The sequence below is a fragment of the Panthera leo genome, chromosome E1, assembly GCF_018350215.1.
Source record: "Panthera leo isolate Ple1 chromosome E1, P.leo_Ple1_pat1.1, whole genome shotgun sequence".
NCBI classification, from domain to species: domain Eukaryota; kingdom Metazoa; phylum Chordata; class Mammalia; order Carnivora; family Felidae; genus Panthera; species Panthera leo.
In genome coordinates this window covers 42172928-42186817 of record NC_056692.1, presented here as the reverse complement: position 1 = coordinate 42186817, position 13890 = coordinate 42172928, and the positions used below count along the sequence as shown (strand labels likewise).

At 37.3% G+C, this 13890-nt stretch overlaps 1 protein-coding gene across 7 annotated transcripts in view; it reads left to right on the top strand.

Moving 5' to 3' along the window:
- Nucleotides 1-13890, top strand: part of GPATCH8 (G-patch domain containing 8) — a 101941-nt gene that overhangs the window by 35451 nt on the left and 52600 nt on the right. The window lies entirely within an intron of this gene.

Sequence of the window (13890 nt, the reverse complement as noted above, 5' to 3'; positions counted from 1 at the left end):
TCCCTCATGTTCGAGAGCTACTTACTATTCTTGGTAGTGTTCTGTGAACACTGCCTCAGAAATGATGGAAATCCTTGCACTTCTACTTCTGGTCACGGAGGGTCTCATATAAGAGGATCTTTGGGGGAGAGGTGTGCTTCTGTTGACTGATTCTTTGATTTTTGGAAATAGATTTCCACAATGGGAATGGGAATCTAGCCAATTCCAGTGTGCGTGTTAAAGGGGATAGGTCAGGGCGTTAAGCAGAATGTTCTAGTCTTTAAAGACGTTTGCTTTTTATTTTTTTCTTTTTTTTTTTTTTTTTTTTTTTTTTTTTTTTTTATTTTGTTTAGCTTTTTTTTTTTTTAATTTTTTTTTCAACGTTTTTTATTTATTTTTTTGGGGACAGAGAGAGACAGAGCATGAACGGGGGAGGGGCAGAGAGAGAGGGAGACACAGAATCGGAAACAGGCTCCAGGCTCCGAGCCATCAGCCCAGAGCCCGACGCGGGGCTCGAACTCACGGACCGCGAGATCGTGACCTGGCTGAAGTCGGACGCTTAACTGACTGCGCCACCCAGGCGCCCCAAAGACGTTTGCTTTTTAAATGATAATTCTACAAGTTCTATTTAGTGGTGACACAAAGGAGATGCTTAATAAATATATTTCAAATTAGTATTTATTAATAAGCACTAACCTATTTTGGGGGGTAGGAAAAAGATTTGATTATCTTTAAACTTGTTTTCTGGTGGCACAGGAACTCATTGCAGTTGATTACAAAGAGCTGTCTATAATTAAGAGCCATTTATTTGTATGGTGTAACCCATGGATTTGTAAGAGTCCAGAAGAAGGGTACGGATAATCAGGACTGAAAGGATAAAATTTGCCCCAGTAGGTTATGTAGTTGTGAGTGTGGGGTTGAATTGAATGCAGGTGATTGCTCAGAGGATGGTCTCAAGACTGCATTTGATCTTTCTCTATTATATTTACCCTCCTATTCAGAGATTCCCAGGAGCACTGTTGATTCTTTTTTTTGTTCAGGCACACAAGGGAGTAGAATTTGGGGGCATTTCATAGGAGCTAGCAAATCTGTTTGAATCCCAGAATTTTTCATTTGTAAGCATCAGAGTATTAAAGTACACCTAGCAGAGGAAGAGTGAGGAAGAGTGGCTTTAAGAAAGGAGAAGTAATTGGATACTCACTTGTTTTAGGGTGATGGAAAAATTTAATTTTATTTTAAGAATACTTAGAATTTTGGTTCTGTTTTTATCTTTGAGCTCTTTGAAAAGAGGAATTAGGTTTTATCCATATTTTAACTCCATCTCCGTGGTTGCAGACATATAATAAGCATTCAATAACTCATAAGTCCTTTATTCATCTAAAATATAAGGGGAATTTGAAGCCCATCCCTTTTTTTCTTTTCAATGGTGATAGAAAACACATAACATAAAATTACCATCTTAACCATTTTAAGTGAACAGTTTAGTAGTGTTAACTAAATCCACATTGTTGTGTAAGGCCCATCTGTTTTGAATGGCTGGTACAGTATCTTTACTCTTGAAAAGAATGGAACCTTATTCTGTTGCCAACATTAAAGGCCAAGTTTAATTGTCTTGTCAATGGCTCTTTATTTTTTTTAGTGTTAGATTCATCAGTGTGCATGTTTCTCTTGCATAGTTCTTTCTGTAATACCCACATGATCTGACCTAGAATGTAGCTACATTTATGGCATGTTGAGGTCATTCATGACAGATTGTTTTCATTGTACCAAACCTTTGCTATAGATAACCACTGAAGAAAGTCCTCGTGATCTGATGAAAATGAAAATGCCTTTTTAGTATTTTATAGACTAGTCACTGCATGTAATTTCTGGGCTCATAGCTTTGTAAATCCTTTCAGTTCTCCTTTTTATTTGCTTTTAGGGCTCTAACATCTTTAACATGCAACCATCCACTAAAATTTAAGCCTCATCTCTTTAGATTTTTTTAACGTTTATAAATGATTTCAACCCATCCAAGGTTTTTACAAAGAATGTCAGTCCTTGGAGGCTACAGTGCAACTATCTTGTTACTATATAAATTGGGGAATAGGGTATGCTGACTCTAGAATGAGATTATCTGTGGCAGGATAGAAAATTGTACTTTGTAAACTGGGTTTATTTTTGTACTTGAATTTTATTTATTATTACCATTTATTCTCCCTTAGTATTAAAATATTTCAGGGGCGCCTGGGTGGCGCAGTCGGTTAAGCGTCCGACTTCAGCCAGGTCACGATCTCGCGGTCCGTGAGTTCGAGCCCCGCGTCAGGCTCTGGGCTGATGGCTCGGAGCCTGGAGCCTGCTTCAGATTCTGTGTCTCCCTCTCTCTCTGCCCCTCCCCCGTTCATGCTCTGTCTCTCTCTGTCCCAAAAATAAATAAAAAACGTTGAAAAAAAAAATTAAAAAAAAATAATAAATAAAATATTTCAAAAGTTAGAAAAGAACTTTAAAAAGGACTTTTATTGTGTATGGCAGATAAGTGATTGCTAGTGGTTTAGAAAAAAAAAAAAAAAGACTTAGGGTTGCCTGGGTGGCTCAGTCAGTTGAGCGTCCGACTTCGGGTCAGGTCATGGTCTCGTGGTTTGTGGGTTCGAGTGCCATGTCAGGCTCTGCGTGGACGGCTCAGAGCATGGAGCCTCCTTTGGATTCTGTGTCTACCTCTCTTTTTCTCTCTGCCCCTCTCTCTCCCAAAAATAAATTTAAGAAAACATTAAAAAAATTGTTAAAAACAAAAAAAAGACTTAAGGTGGAAAAGATATGTTGATAAGGTGTCTGAAGGGAACAATACAAAGACCTGTTGATGAGAGATATTATGGAGCATTGCTTATTATAGGGGCAGAGGATGTATTTAAATTGGAATAAAGCAACAGTGAATGATAGTTGTATTTTGTGGAAGTTGGATTAGATTTGGTTCTTGAAATTGTTTTATAACCTTCTAGCAGCTTTTCTTTTTTTTTTTTTAGGTTTTATTTTATTTTGAGAGAGAGAGAGTAAGCACAAGTGGGGGAGGGGCAGAGAAAGAGGAAGAGAGAGAATCCCAAGCAGGCTCTGCTCTGTCAGTGTGGACCCTGACACGGGCTTGATCCCGTGAACTGTGAGATCACGATCCCAGCCGAGATCAAGAGTTGGATGTGTAACCAACTGAGCCACCCAGGTTCCCTGTGGCAGCTTTGAAATGAAATGTAGTTCAAAATCTTTATTTTGCCGTGAAATGTTTAGTCAGTAGGTGTAGCCTAGAAGTGGAGTACCTAAACTTTGTTACATTGTCTAGGTGCTTTTTGATGGTTTCGCTGCCCTTTTTTTTTTTTTTTTTTTTTTTTTAAATCATAAACAAAAGTTCAGCCTGTGGGAAAAATGGATGGGGTCTGATACTCTTTCATCTCTCACCCTGTCTCGAAGATTCAATCAATAACAGACATCCAACAAATAATTTACTGAGCTATTGAGGCTGTAAATAAGCATAGCAAACCATGGACAAAGTAGGTAAGACATTGTCCTGTTCCCCAAGACTTGCAGGCTCTACACTGTCAGCATGGAGCCCAAGGTGGGGCTTGAACTCCCTAACCATGAGATCATGACCTGAGCCAAAATCAAAAGTTGGGCGCTTAACTGACTGAGCTATCCAAGTATCCCAAGTCTTGCTTTTTTAAACTGCTGTAGACCTTTGAAGATTTCTTGAAGCAAGGGTCTACGTTTTATACTTTTATGTATTCTTTCCATACTTAGAATTAAGTATGTGATCAATCTGAATATATAATTGACAAATCACTCCAAGTTCCTCGAAGGTAGGGATTTTTGTCTAGTTTTTTTGTAAAAGTACTTGGTGTAGGATGTGAAGGAGGTGTGAGCAGCATTTAGAAATATAAGATACAGGGGCGCCTGGGTGGCTCAGTCGGTTAAGCGTCCGACTTCAGCTCAGGTCATGATCTCGCGGTCCGTGGGTTCGGGCCCCGTGTCGGGCTCTGGGCTGATGGCTCAGAGCCTGGAGCCTGCTTTTGATTCTGTGTCTCCCTCTCTCTCTGCCCCTCCCCTGTTCATGCTCTGTCTCTCTCTGTCTCAAAAAATAAATAAACGTTAAAAAAATAAATAAATAAATAAATAAATAAATAAATAAATAAATAAATAGAAATATAAGATACAGATAAGAGTTTGGCTCTGCCACTAACTTTAAGTAAAGGGACAAGTTACCATCACTGAATTTTTTTTTTTGGTCCAATAAATGGGAATTAAAATCTCTGCTCATTTTCTCACAGTTAATGGGGATGAAGTAAATTAAGTGAAGTCACTTTATAAAAACTATAAAATGCTGTATAAATGCTCATTGCTATTAATATCTCTTGTGTATATTTAGATATTTTAACTAAATTGGAGATAATCCATCTTTAGGTCTTTTTCCTGTTTTTTTTAAAGTTTATTATTATTTTTACTTTTTAACGTTTATTCATTTTTGAGAGACAGAGCGTCAGTGGGGGAGAGGCAGAGAGAGAGAGGCAGACACAGAATCTGAAGCAGGCTCTGGGCTCTGAGCTGTCAGCACAGAGCCTGGCGCGGGGCTCGAACTCACAGACCAGAGCTGAAGTTGGACATTTAACCAACTGAGCCACCCAGGCGCCCCTGTTAATTTTTGTAAAGATGATTTAAGTTTATTTATTTTGGGGGGAGAGAGCACAGTGGGGGAGGGGCAAAGAGAGAAGGAGACAGAGAGAATCTCAAGCAGACTCTGAACTGCCAGCACAGAGCCCGCTGCAGAGCTTGAACCCATGAACTGTGAGGTCATGACCTGAGCCGAGTCAGACACTTAATCCGTCCAGCAGACTTTATTTTTAAGTAATCTGTCTACCCAACGTGGGGCTCAAACTCACAACCCTGAGATCAAGAGTCACAAGCTCCATCGACTGAGTCAACCAGGCACCCACCTTTAGGTCTTAATAAACCTAAATGTCATAAAAACCATAAATTCAGAAGCCCTGTCTTGTTGCTATTTCCCAGAATTTACAATATGGTTCTTATATGTGCTCACTCTGTGCTAGATAACTGACTCCTTGATCTGTGTTTTTAATGCTGTGTGCATTTTAGGGTCCCTAAACCCCTAATTTTCGTGTATTTTTCAATGATTCTGAGGTCTTTAGTTTTTGCCACTTCTGAGCCTAATTTACAATACCTAACAGTCCCAATCACTAAACTGTGGCATTGGGAAAACTGGATAGCAACTCAGAAACAAGAGGTTGGATCCACACTGTCATTTCTTACCCCAACATATATTCCAGGTGAATAAAATATTTAAATGTTAAAAAAATCTTAAGATCACTAGGGTGAGCAATGAGATAATTATTATTTTAAAAATAATGTTGATGGGGCGCCTGGGTGGCTCACTCGGTTAAACGTCTGATTCTTGATCTCAGCTCACGTCTTGATCTCAGGGTCATGAGTTCAAGCTATGTGTTGAGCTCTGTGCTGGGCATCGAGCCTACTTAAAAATAATAATAATAGGGGTGCCTGGGTGGCTCAGTTGGTTAAGTGTTCAACTTTTGGTTTCGGCTCAGGTCATGATCTCATGGCTTTGTGGGTTCGAGCCCCACGTTGAGCTCTGTGCTGGCAGCAAAGAGCCTGCTTGGGATTCCCTCTCTCCCTCTCTAGCTGCCCTTCCTCCACTCATGCTGTCTCTGCCCCTCTCAAAATAAATAAATAAACTTAAAAAATTAAAAAAAGAAATAATGTTGGAATGAGAACATCTTTTCTAGATTTAACTGCAAGCCCAGAAGTCTTTAAAAAGGATACATTTTACTATTTCATTGCAAATAAAAAAGAAAAAACAAGTAACAAACTGGGGGAAATATTTGCAATATCTCCTTATAGACAAAGGAAAAATTTCCTTCATGTGTTTATTACCTAAAAGAACTTACTACCTAAAGAGAAAAGGGGACATGATATGAACACTGTTTATAGAAAAATAATGCAAATGACCTTTAAGCGTATGAAAATATTTTCAGTCCTTCTTATAATAGAAATATTCTTTATCTAATTATTCATCTATGTATTTTTAGAAATATGCATTTATAACCACAAATACAGTTTTTCACTTTTGCTTTGGAAAGGTTAAAAAAAATTAGCCTGGTCATATTTTGGGAAAACAGGTATTTGCATCATAGCCAATGACAATATAAATTGGTAAACCACTGCAGAGAAAAACTTTAAGATTAAAATGCATGTTTCCTTGGGGCCAGCAATTCTAATTTTCTGTTCTTCGTTACTCTTTGAAATGCACAAACTAATTTATGATTGAGATTATTATATTATTTCACGATAATTTAAGATTGGAAACGGGGGGCGCCTGGGTGGCTCAGTCGGTTAAGCGTCCGACTTCAGCTCAGGTCACGATCTCACGGTCTGTGAGTTCGAGCCCCGCGTCAGGCTCTGCGCTGATGGCTCAGAGCCTGGAGCCTACTTCCGATTCTGTGTCTCCCTCTCTCTCTGCCCCTCCCCTGTTCATGCTCTGTCTCTCTCTGTCTCAAAAATAAATAAACGTTAAAAAAAAATTAAAAAAAAAAAAAAAAAGATTGGAAACGGTTGGCCATATTGTATTGATTCCAAGACATTTTTTGCATATTTTAATAAAGATAAAATTAGATGCATCTTCTTAATGGCATTATAGTTATAATTGGAAGCTTTTAAATTTTTTTGTGGCACATAAAATGTGTTTAATGGTTAATGACCATTTTGGATTTGAAGAAATAGACCACTGAAATTGTATAAAGGGAAACCATGCAGCTTTAAAATGATTGAAGTACATTAGTATGTATTCAGTATGTGTAGAACAATTTCCATGGTACCTTAAGTAGAAAAGGTACAGAACTGTGTGCTGTATGTTAAAACTATCATTTGTGTTATATACATAGATATATATAGATTGTGTTATATACATACTTATACATATATACATGTGTGTGTGTGTATATGTGTGTGCATATATAAACCAATAGATACATGCCTCCTGCTTAAAATCAGTATTTTGTTCCCCAAATCAGATGATCTGTTTGAAAGCTTTACTTGAGCACCTATTTACATTATTTAAAATGAGTTACACGTCAACCCCTAACCAATTTTCAAAAACACAGCTGCCTATCTGTGAATTAAAAGAAAGTTGTTGGGATATAAAATACTTACACATTTCTTTTTTATTACAAAATAATTAATATGGTTGTTAACAAACAGTTGCTTTCTGTGTAGGAACACGTCTGTCTCTTTTGTTGATATGTAAGAAGCTTCTCCAAAGTTCTACTAGTGTATATGGAATGTATTTCTAGATTTCTCATGTGTCTTTTTCTTAAAAATATTGAATTAGATTTTTGAGAATGAAATATAAACATATTACTTTGTAAAACCTTTGATTGAAAAATATTGTGTCAAGATCCATCCATGAACTAAGGTATTCCACTGTGAAACTTTAAATGGGCACACTCTGGGATATGCCTATATATTTATTCGTATTTGCTTGACTATGCAGAAAAAAATCCTTGTAAAGGTAGATTCTGAAGGGAAACTGAGTTACTTTTCACTGTATTCTCTCTTTTTTTTCAATGTTTATTTTTGAGAGAGAGAGAGAGACAGAGAGAGAGAGAGAGAGAGAGAGAGACAGACAGACAGTGCAAGTGGGAGAGGGGCAGAGAAAGAGGGAGACACAGAATCCAGAGCAGAAGCAGGCTCCAGGCTCTGAGCTGTCAGCACAGAGCCTGACACGGGGCTCAAACCCACAAACCACGAGATCATGACCTGAGCTGAAGTCAGATGCTTAGCTGACTGAGCCACCCAGGTGCTTGGCTTTTTACTATATTCTTTTAAAATTTGATACAGTATACTTACATTGCTATTTAAAAATACAGAAAATTATTTCGAAAAAGAGTAGGCGGAATTAAAGCAGAGTAGAGCAGGGTGTGTTTCTTTGGTTTTATATATATGTGCCAGCCATCCCCTTTGGCTTGCAGTTTCGGTTAGCAAATAAATGATGAATATAGTTGGGTAGGGCCTATATTACCTAGTAATAACAGTGTTATTACTACTTTTATGACTGAAGGAAAACTAGACTTGGATTGAATACAACAGAAATATGTAGTGTTATAATTTAGACTTTATTGTTAAATTAGAATGTTGATCTTTATTTATTTTTTTTTAGTGTTTATTTATTTATTGTGGGGGCAGAGAGAGAGAATTCCAAACAGGCTCTGCACAATTTGCAAGGAGCTTGATGTGAGGCTTGATCCCATTAACAGTGAGATCATGATCTGAGCAAAAACCAGGAGTCAGATGCTTGACTGATGGAGCCACCGAGGTGCCCCAGAATGTTGACCTTTTAAAACTTCACTAACTTCCTAAGAAAAATCATTCTTTGATTGAGAAAAATGAGTTTTCCTTTATTTTATATTTTAAGTAAACTGTACCCCCAACGTGGGGCTCGAACTCATGACCCTGAGATCAAGAGTCATGTGCTCTTCTGACTGAGCCAGCCAGGCGCCTCCATAAATTTTCCTTTAATATTGTAATGATATAGGTAAATTTTATGGATAGGGTCTTTGTAAAATCTAAGTTGCTATCTTTCTACGTTAGTTTACTTTTGAAATTTATTTTCCTTTAGGAAAAGGAAATTACATTGAGTACACATTATATGCAGAATACTGATATAGAATCTAAATGTTTTGTATGTTGCACTTAATGATATAGGTATTAGTGTACTCATTTCATAAATGAAGAAACAGTTTTAGAAAGGGCATACAGCTACAGAGTTTCTGCCATTCAAGTATAAGCACAACTTTGAAATCAGTGGTTTTTTATGTATACCTTTGCCTTTCTCAGAAAAAGCTGATAACTGAAAATAAGAGTAGTTGGGGGAGGACAGACATGTAGCTCCCCCATATCACAAAGGTATGGATTGTCATACTTGAAGTGGGTCTAGCTGAAGGAGCCTGTAGCTGAATTACCTCTTTTTCCTGCTAATTAAATGATCTTCTCAATCTTTACACAGTTGCCAAAAGCAAGCATAATTTTTAGTAGTTCATGTATCACATTTAGTAAGATACAGATTCTATAGAACCTATGACCTTCTGAATGAAATTTCATTAATATAAACAAAAGAGGAAGCCCATTCAGTAAATAAAATTAGAATTGGCAGTCTGCAATAAGAGGTCTGGGTTTTAAGGCTAGACTAAAAAGGAAGAGGGATTAGGGAGAGAAGAGGAGATCATGAGCTCAGTTGCTGTATAGACTATTTGTCTCAATATAGAGATTGTCACATTTAAAAGATATGTCATAAGACATTAAATATATGTTAAGTTTGTGGCAAAATAACAGGAGAAAAGTGGCAAGTTTTTCAAATGAATATTTGGAACAGATAAGTTACAGAAGTCCTATTTTATCATTCGCATCCCTTTTTTTTTAAACTATGAAAAGATAGAGTGAACCAGTTACAGAAGCAGGTTGGACATTATCAAGGAAGATTACTTTTACTTTTTTTTAATGTAAAAAAAAATTCATTTTTGAGAGAGAGAGAGCATGAGTGGGAGAGGGGCAGAGAGAGGGAGACACACAAAATCCAAAGCAGGCTCCAGACTCTGAGCTGTCAACACAGAGCCCGACACAGGGCTTGAACTTGCGTACTGCAAGATCATGACCTGAGCCAAACCTGAAGCTTAACCAACTGAGCCATCCAGCACCCCAAGGAAGATTACTTTTTTTTTTTTTTTTTAAAGGAAGATTACTTTAAAAGAGGAACTGGTGAAGGATTACATGGAATTATTTGCACGTTATTGAATACTTTGTTCAAGAAACCATATAATGAATATATATAATATTATAAAGACACTACCCTTACTCCTAGAGTTTGCTGTTTATTTTCGGAGTTAAATGCGGGAAATCTTAAAGAGTAAATGCTGTAAGTCCTCAGAAGAAGGAATGACTAGGGAAGATTTCACTGTGAAGTCTTGAGGAAGGAGGAATGGATATTACTAAAGATAGGAAATACTTGTGTACACAAGGTGATTACAGTTGGCCAAGTGTAGGCATGACTGGTTGGAGTAGAGAATGCCCACAGAGCAGTGGATTTTTTACTTTTTTTTTTTTTTTTTTTTCTTTTAAAGAAGAACCTCTCCACGTATTTTTTTGATGTTGAACCTTAATATATAAAGGCAGGGGTCACCTGGGTGGCTCAGTCAGTTAAGGGTCAGACTTCAGCTCAGGTCCTGATCTCACGGTTTGTGAGCTCAAGCCCCAGTCAGGCTCTTCACTGACAGTGTGGAGTCTGCTTGGGATTCTCTCTTTCCCTCTGTCCCTGCCCCTTCCCCCCGCCCCACCCCTATATAAATAAACTTTGAAAGGATAAAAGGGGGGGGGGGTGGATGACACAGTTGTTTTGGTTGAAGCAGAGTCCTGGGTCTCCAGAAGCAGTTTGGAAACCATAAGTAGAAGGCAGTGATAGGAAAGTGGTTTGAATAGGCACAAAGCAAATACTTACTGAGTGTTTACCATGTGCCAAGCACTTAAATAGTTAATTCTTACAAGTCCGTGAAATAATTATTGTTATTTTCAGTGTGCAGGAGGAGAAACTGAGGCTTAGAGAAGCTTAGTAAGTTGCCCAAGAATAAGCAACCAGTAAACAACAGTATCAGAATTCAAACCTTGGTTTTTCACACTCTAAAACCATGCTCTTAACTACCCACACTGAATGCGAGGCTTTAATACTATACCAATCTAGAACTTTATTTTGTAAACCAAAGGCAGTTTTTGATCAGAGGAGAGACTTTCATAGCAAAAAGAGATATTAAAGATAATTTTCATTTTACAGATGGAGGAATTTAGGCTTAGGGTTCTAAAATGTCTTTGTAATAGTGCTGAAACCCAGCCCCAATTCTCTGATTTATGATCTAATTTTCTTCCCAGTATACCAGCCAGGATATTTGTGGTGGAATTTAAGTACTAGAATGTTCATGATATGTCTGAAGATGAATGGAAGACCATTTAGAAAGTTGTCACGGTATAAGATGATGAGGACTTAGAGTGATAGCAATGAAGAAGATGTGGGTATGAAGGATGATAAAACATCAACCAAGAAGCACAGTGTACAGTTAGTTCATGCATGCATCTGACTAGCAAGCCCTTGTTCACTGGGTTTAGTGATACTCCTTTATAATAGCTACTAGCATTTTATTAAGTGTTCAATGAGTGCTTGCATATGGATTCTCTAATTTAAATGCTCTTTGAGGTAGATATTGTTCCTGTGTTTCAGATGAGAAAATTCACATTCTGAGCCATGCTTTACCCAAGACCTGGTAGTAAATAAGTAGTAGAATAATGGTGCCAAAAGTATGCTTTTAATCAGTATACTATAATGTACTTAAAGTCTATGTGGTGGCTCACTTCTCTGTTCTGGAAAGATACAATGGTGGTGAGAAATGCAAGTATTACAGAATTGAAACATGTAGTGGTTATTCTGGCCAAAAAAATTCACAGGTAGCTGTGAATGTGGTATTTTTTTCTTAGGGCACTTTAAGGGATGGTTGTTTATTGGTTTTTATAACTTCTGTCTTATTACTCTAATTTTCTCCCGTATTATTCATATTTCTCTCCTGTAGCAGTTTTAATATTCTTATATAAATAGTGTTTTTGTGTCTCTTAGCCCTCATTAGACTATAAACTTTTGAATGATTTTGAATGATAATTGTGCATTTACATGTTCTCTGTTTTCTTTTTTAATTCTGCATAAATTTATTGAATCCTTAGAATATGCCAGATTTGTACTAAGTCTTAAGAGTTCGAAGATGGGGTGCCTGGGTGGCTCATTCAGTTAATCATCCAACTCTTGATTTTGGCTCAGGTCATGATCTCATGGTTGTGAGGTGGAGCCCCACATCAGGCTCTGTGCTAACAGCACAGAACCTGCTTGGGATTCTCTCTCTCTCTCTCTCTCTCTCTCTCTCTCTCTCTCTACCTCTTCCCCACTCGTGTGTGTTCTCTCTCTCAAAAAAAAAAAAAAAAACCTTAAAAAGTGTATTAGTGATTTGGGGTCTGAATTCATATAATACTGTTTATTTTTCTTTGTAGTCTTTTTTTCTTTTGAGAGAGTGCACGTGAGTGGGGGAGGGGCAGAGAAAGGGGGAGACGGGATCCAAAGCCGTTTCCTCGCTGCCAGCAGTGGGCCTGATGCGGGGCTTGAACTCCTGAACTGCGAGATCTTGACCTGAGCTGAAGCTGGACACTCAACTGACTGAACCACCCAGGTGCCCCTATTTTTTCTTTATAGTCTTATTCTTAGCCTGATTTTATATTGTTTCCTACTGTATTACTTATGAACTTCTTTGACTAGGTTAATTTGAATGATTAAAATGAAACTGGTTTATGTAGAAATTGGGTTACTTATTTAGGCAAGAAAGTGGAGTGTCCAAGAAACTTTTTAAATGAGCAATATAGAGCATACAGTGATGATGCTATTTTTGTAAATAGACTAGTCCAACCAGGTAGAAATACTTGAAATTATAAACATTCACTAGTGAACCAGTATTTGATAAATAGGAACTAAGAGGAAACAAAATTGCTTTCAATGCTATATGGATTCTTAGAGTTTAGGACTGTAAAAAAAATTTTTTTTCCTAGGGATGCCCTAACATCTCTGGACTCTTAGCAGAGAGTCCAAAGGAAATAAGGGAGATTTTTGAGTAATTTCAATCTACTTGACATTCTGAATTCTTATATTCCATGCAGAGTTCATCTATTATAAATGGGACATACCATGGATTAATATCTTGCTATTCAGTACACATACATAGCCACTATTGTCTTCCTCCACATGCCAATAAATAGTAAAACATTTTGACAGTGTTTATTCAATTTTTCATAAGCTGAATAATTTATTAGATGATTTGAACTATATGTTTAATTTGGAGAAGTTCTTGCTAAAATTGTGCTTCTTTAAATTTATACTTTTGGCTTGGATTTAATATTTGTGTAACATTGCTTTTCAAACTCAGTCTCATTTTGTTAACAGAATTATATGTGGGAAAGATTTTTGGGTAATACTTGGGTTATTGGTCCTGGATAATCACTTTGTCCCATCTGTAAATAGGATTGTTTCATTATCACCAATTTGTATGTAAAACATTACATTTTTGTCACAGCTTCTATTTTAGAGCATCGTTCATTTTATTTTGGAAGTGAAAGGAAAACAAATGATTTTAATTTTCTGAAGCCTTAAGGAGGTAAATGGTTTAGAGTCCAACAACATCCTACATGGTGATTTATGGTTTCCAAAGCTTCTTCTGTTTGTTATATCTTGATCTGCATACCGATCCTGAGACCTTAGGGGAGGCTGTGGAGACTCAGGCTCTGGTTGTCAAAGGTGACACAAATGCTTAGAAATGATCTCTTATTGGAGAACTGAGATTTTGTAGCCCAGCTTTTTTGGGGACTACCTAGAAAAATATAGAAAGGAAAAAATTAAAGATGAACTGGGGAGAAGGTAATGTGGAAAGTAAAGGAGGAGAAGTTTAAATGAAGGTGGAAAGTCTTTTTTGGGTTATTGAGTGATCCTGGAATAGTAAAAAATTCTCAGTGTAGTTATGGAAAAATAACCAATAGTAAGAGAATATAACTCCAATAGGGTGTTGGATTGTTGGATTATTAGAGTGCCATAGGACTCGCTACTATCCACATAACTCTCCGAAATATTTTCTACTCAGATATTTTCCACTCCTTATAGCTTAAGAATTGAAGTGAGCCGTGGTGCCTGGTGGGCTCCATCGGAAGAGCATGTGACTCTTGATCTTGGGGTCATGAGTGTGAGCCCCACATTGGGTGTAGAGATTAAGTACTTAAAGAAATAAACTTGAAGTGAGC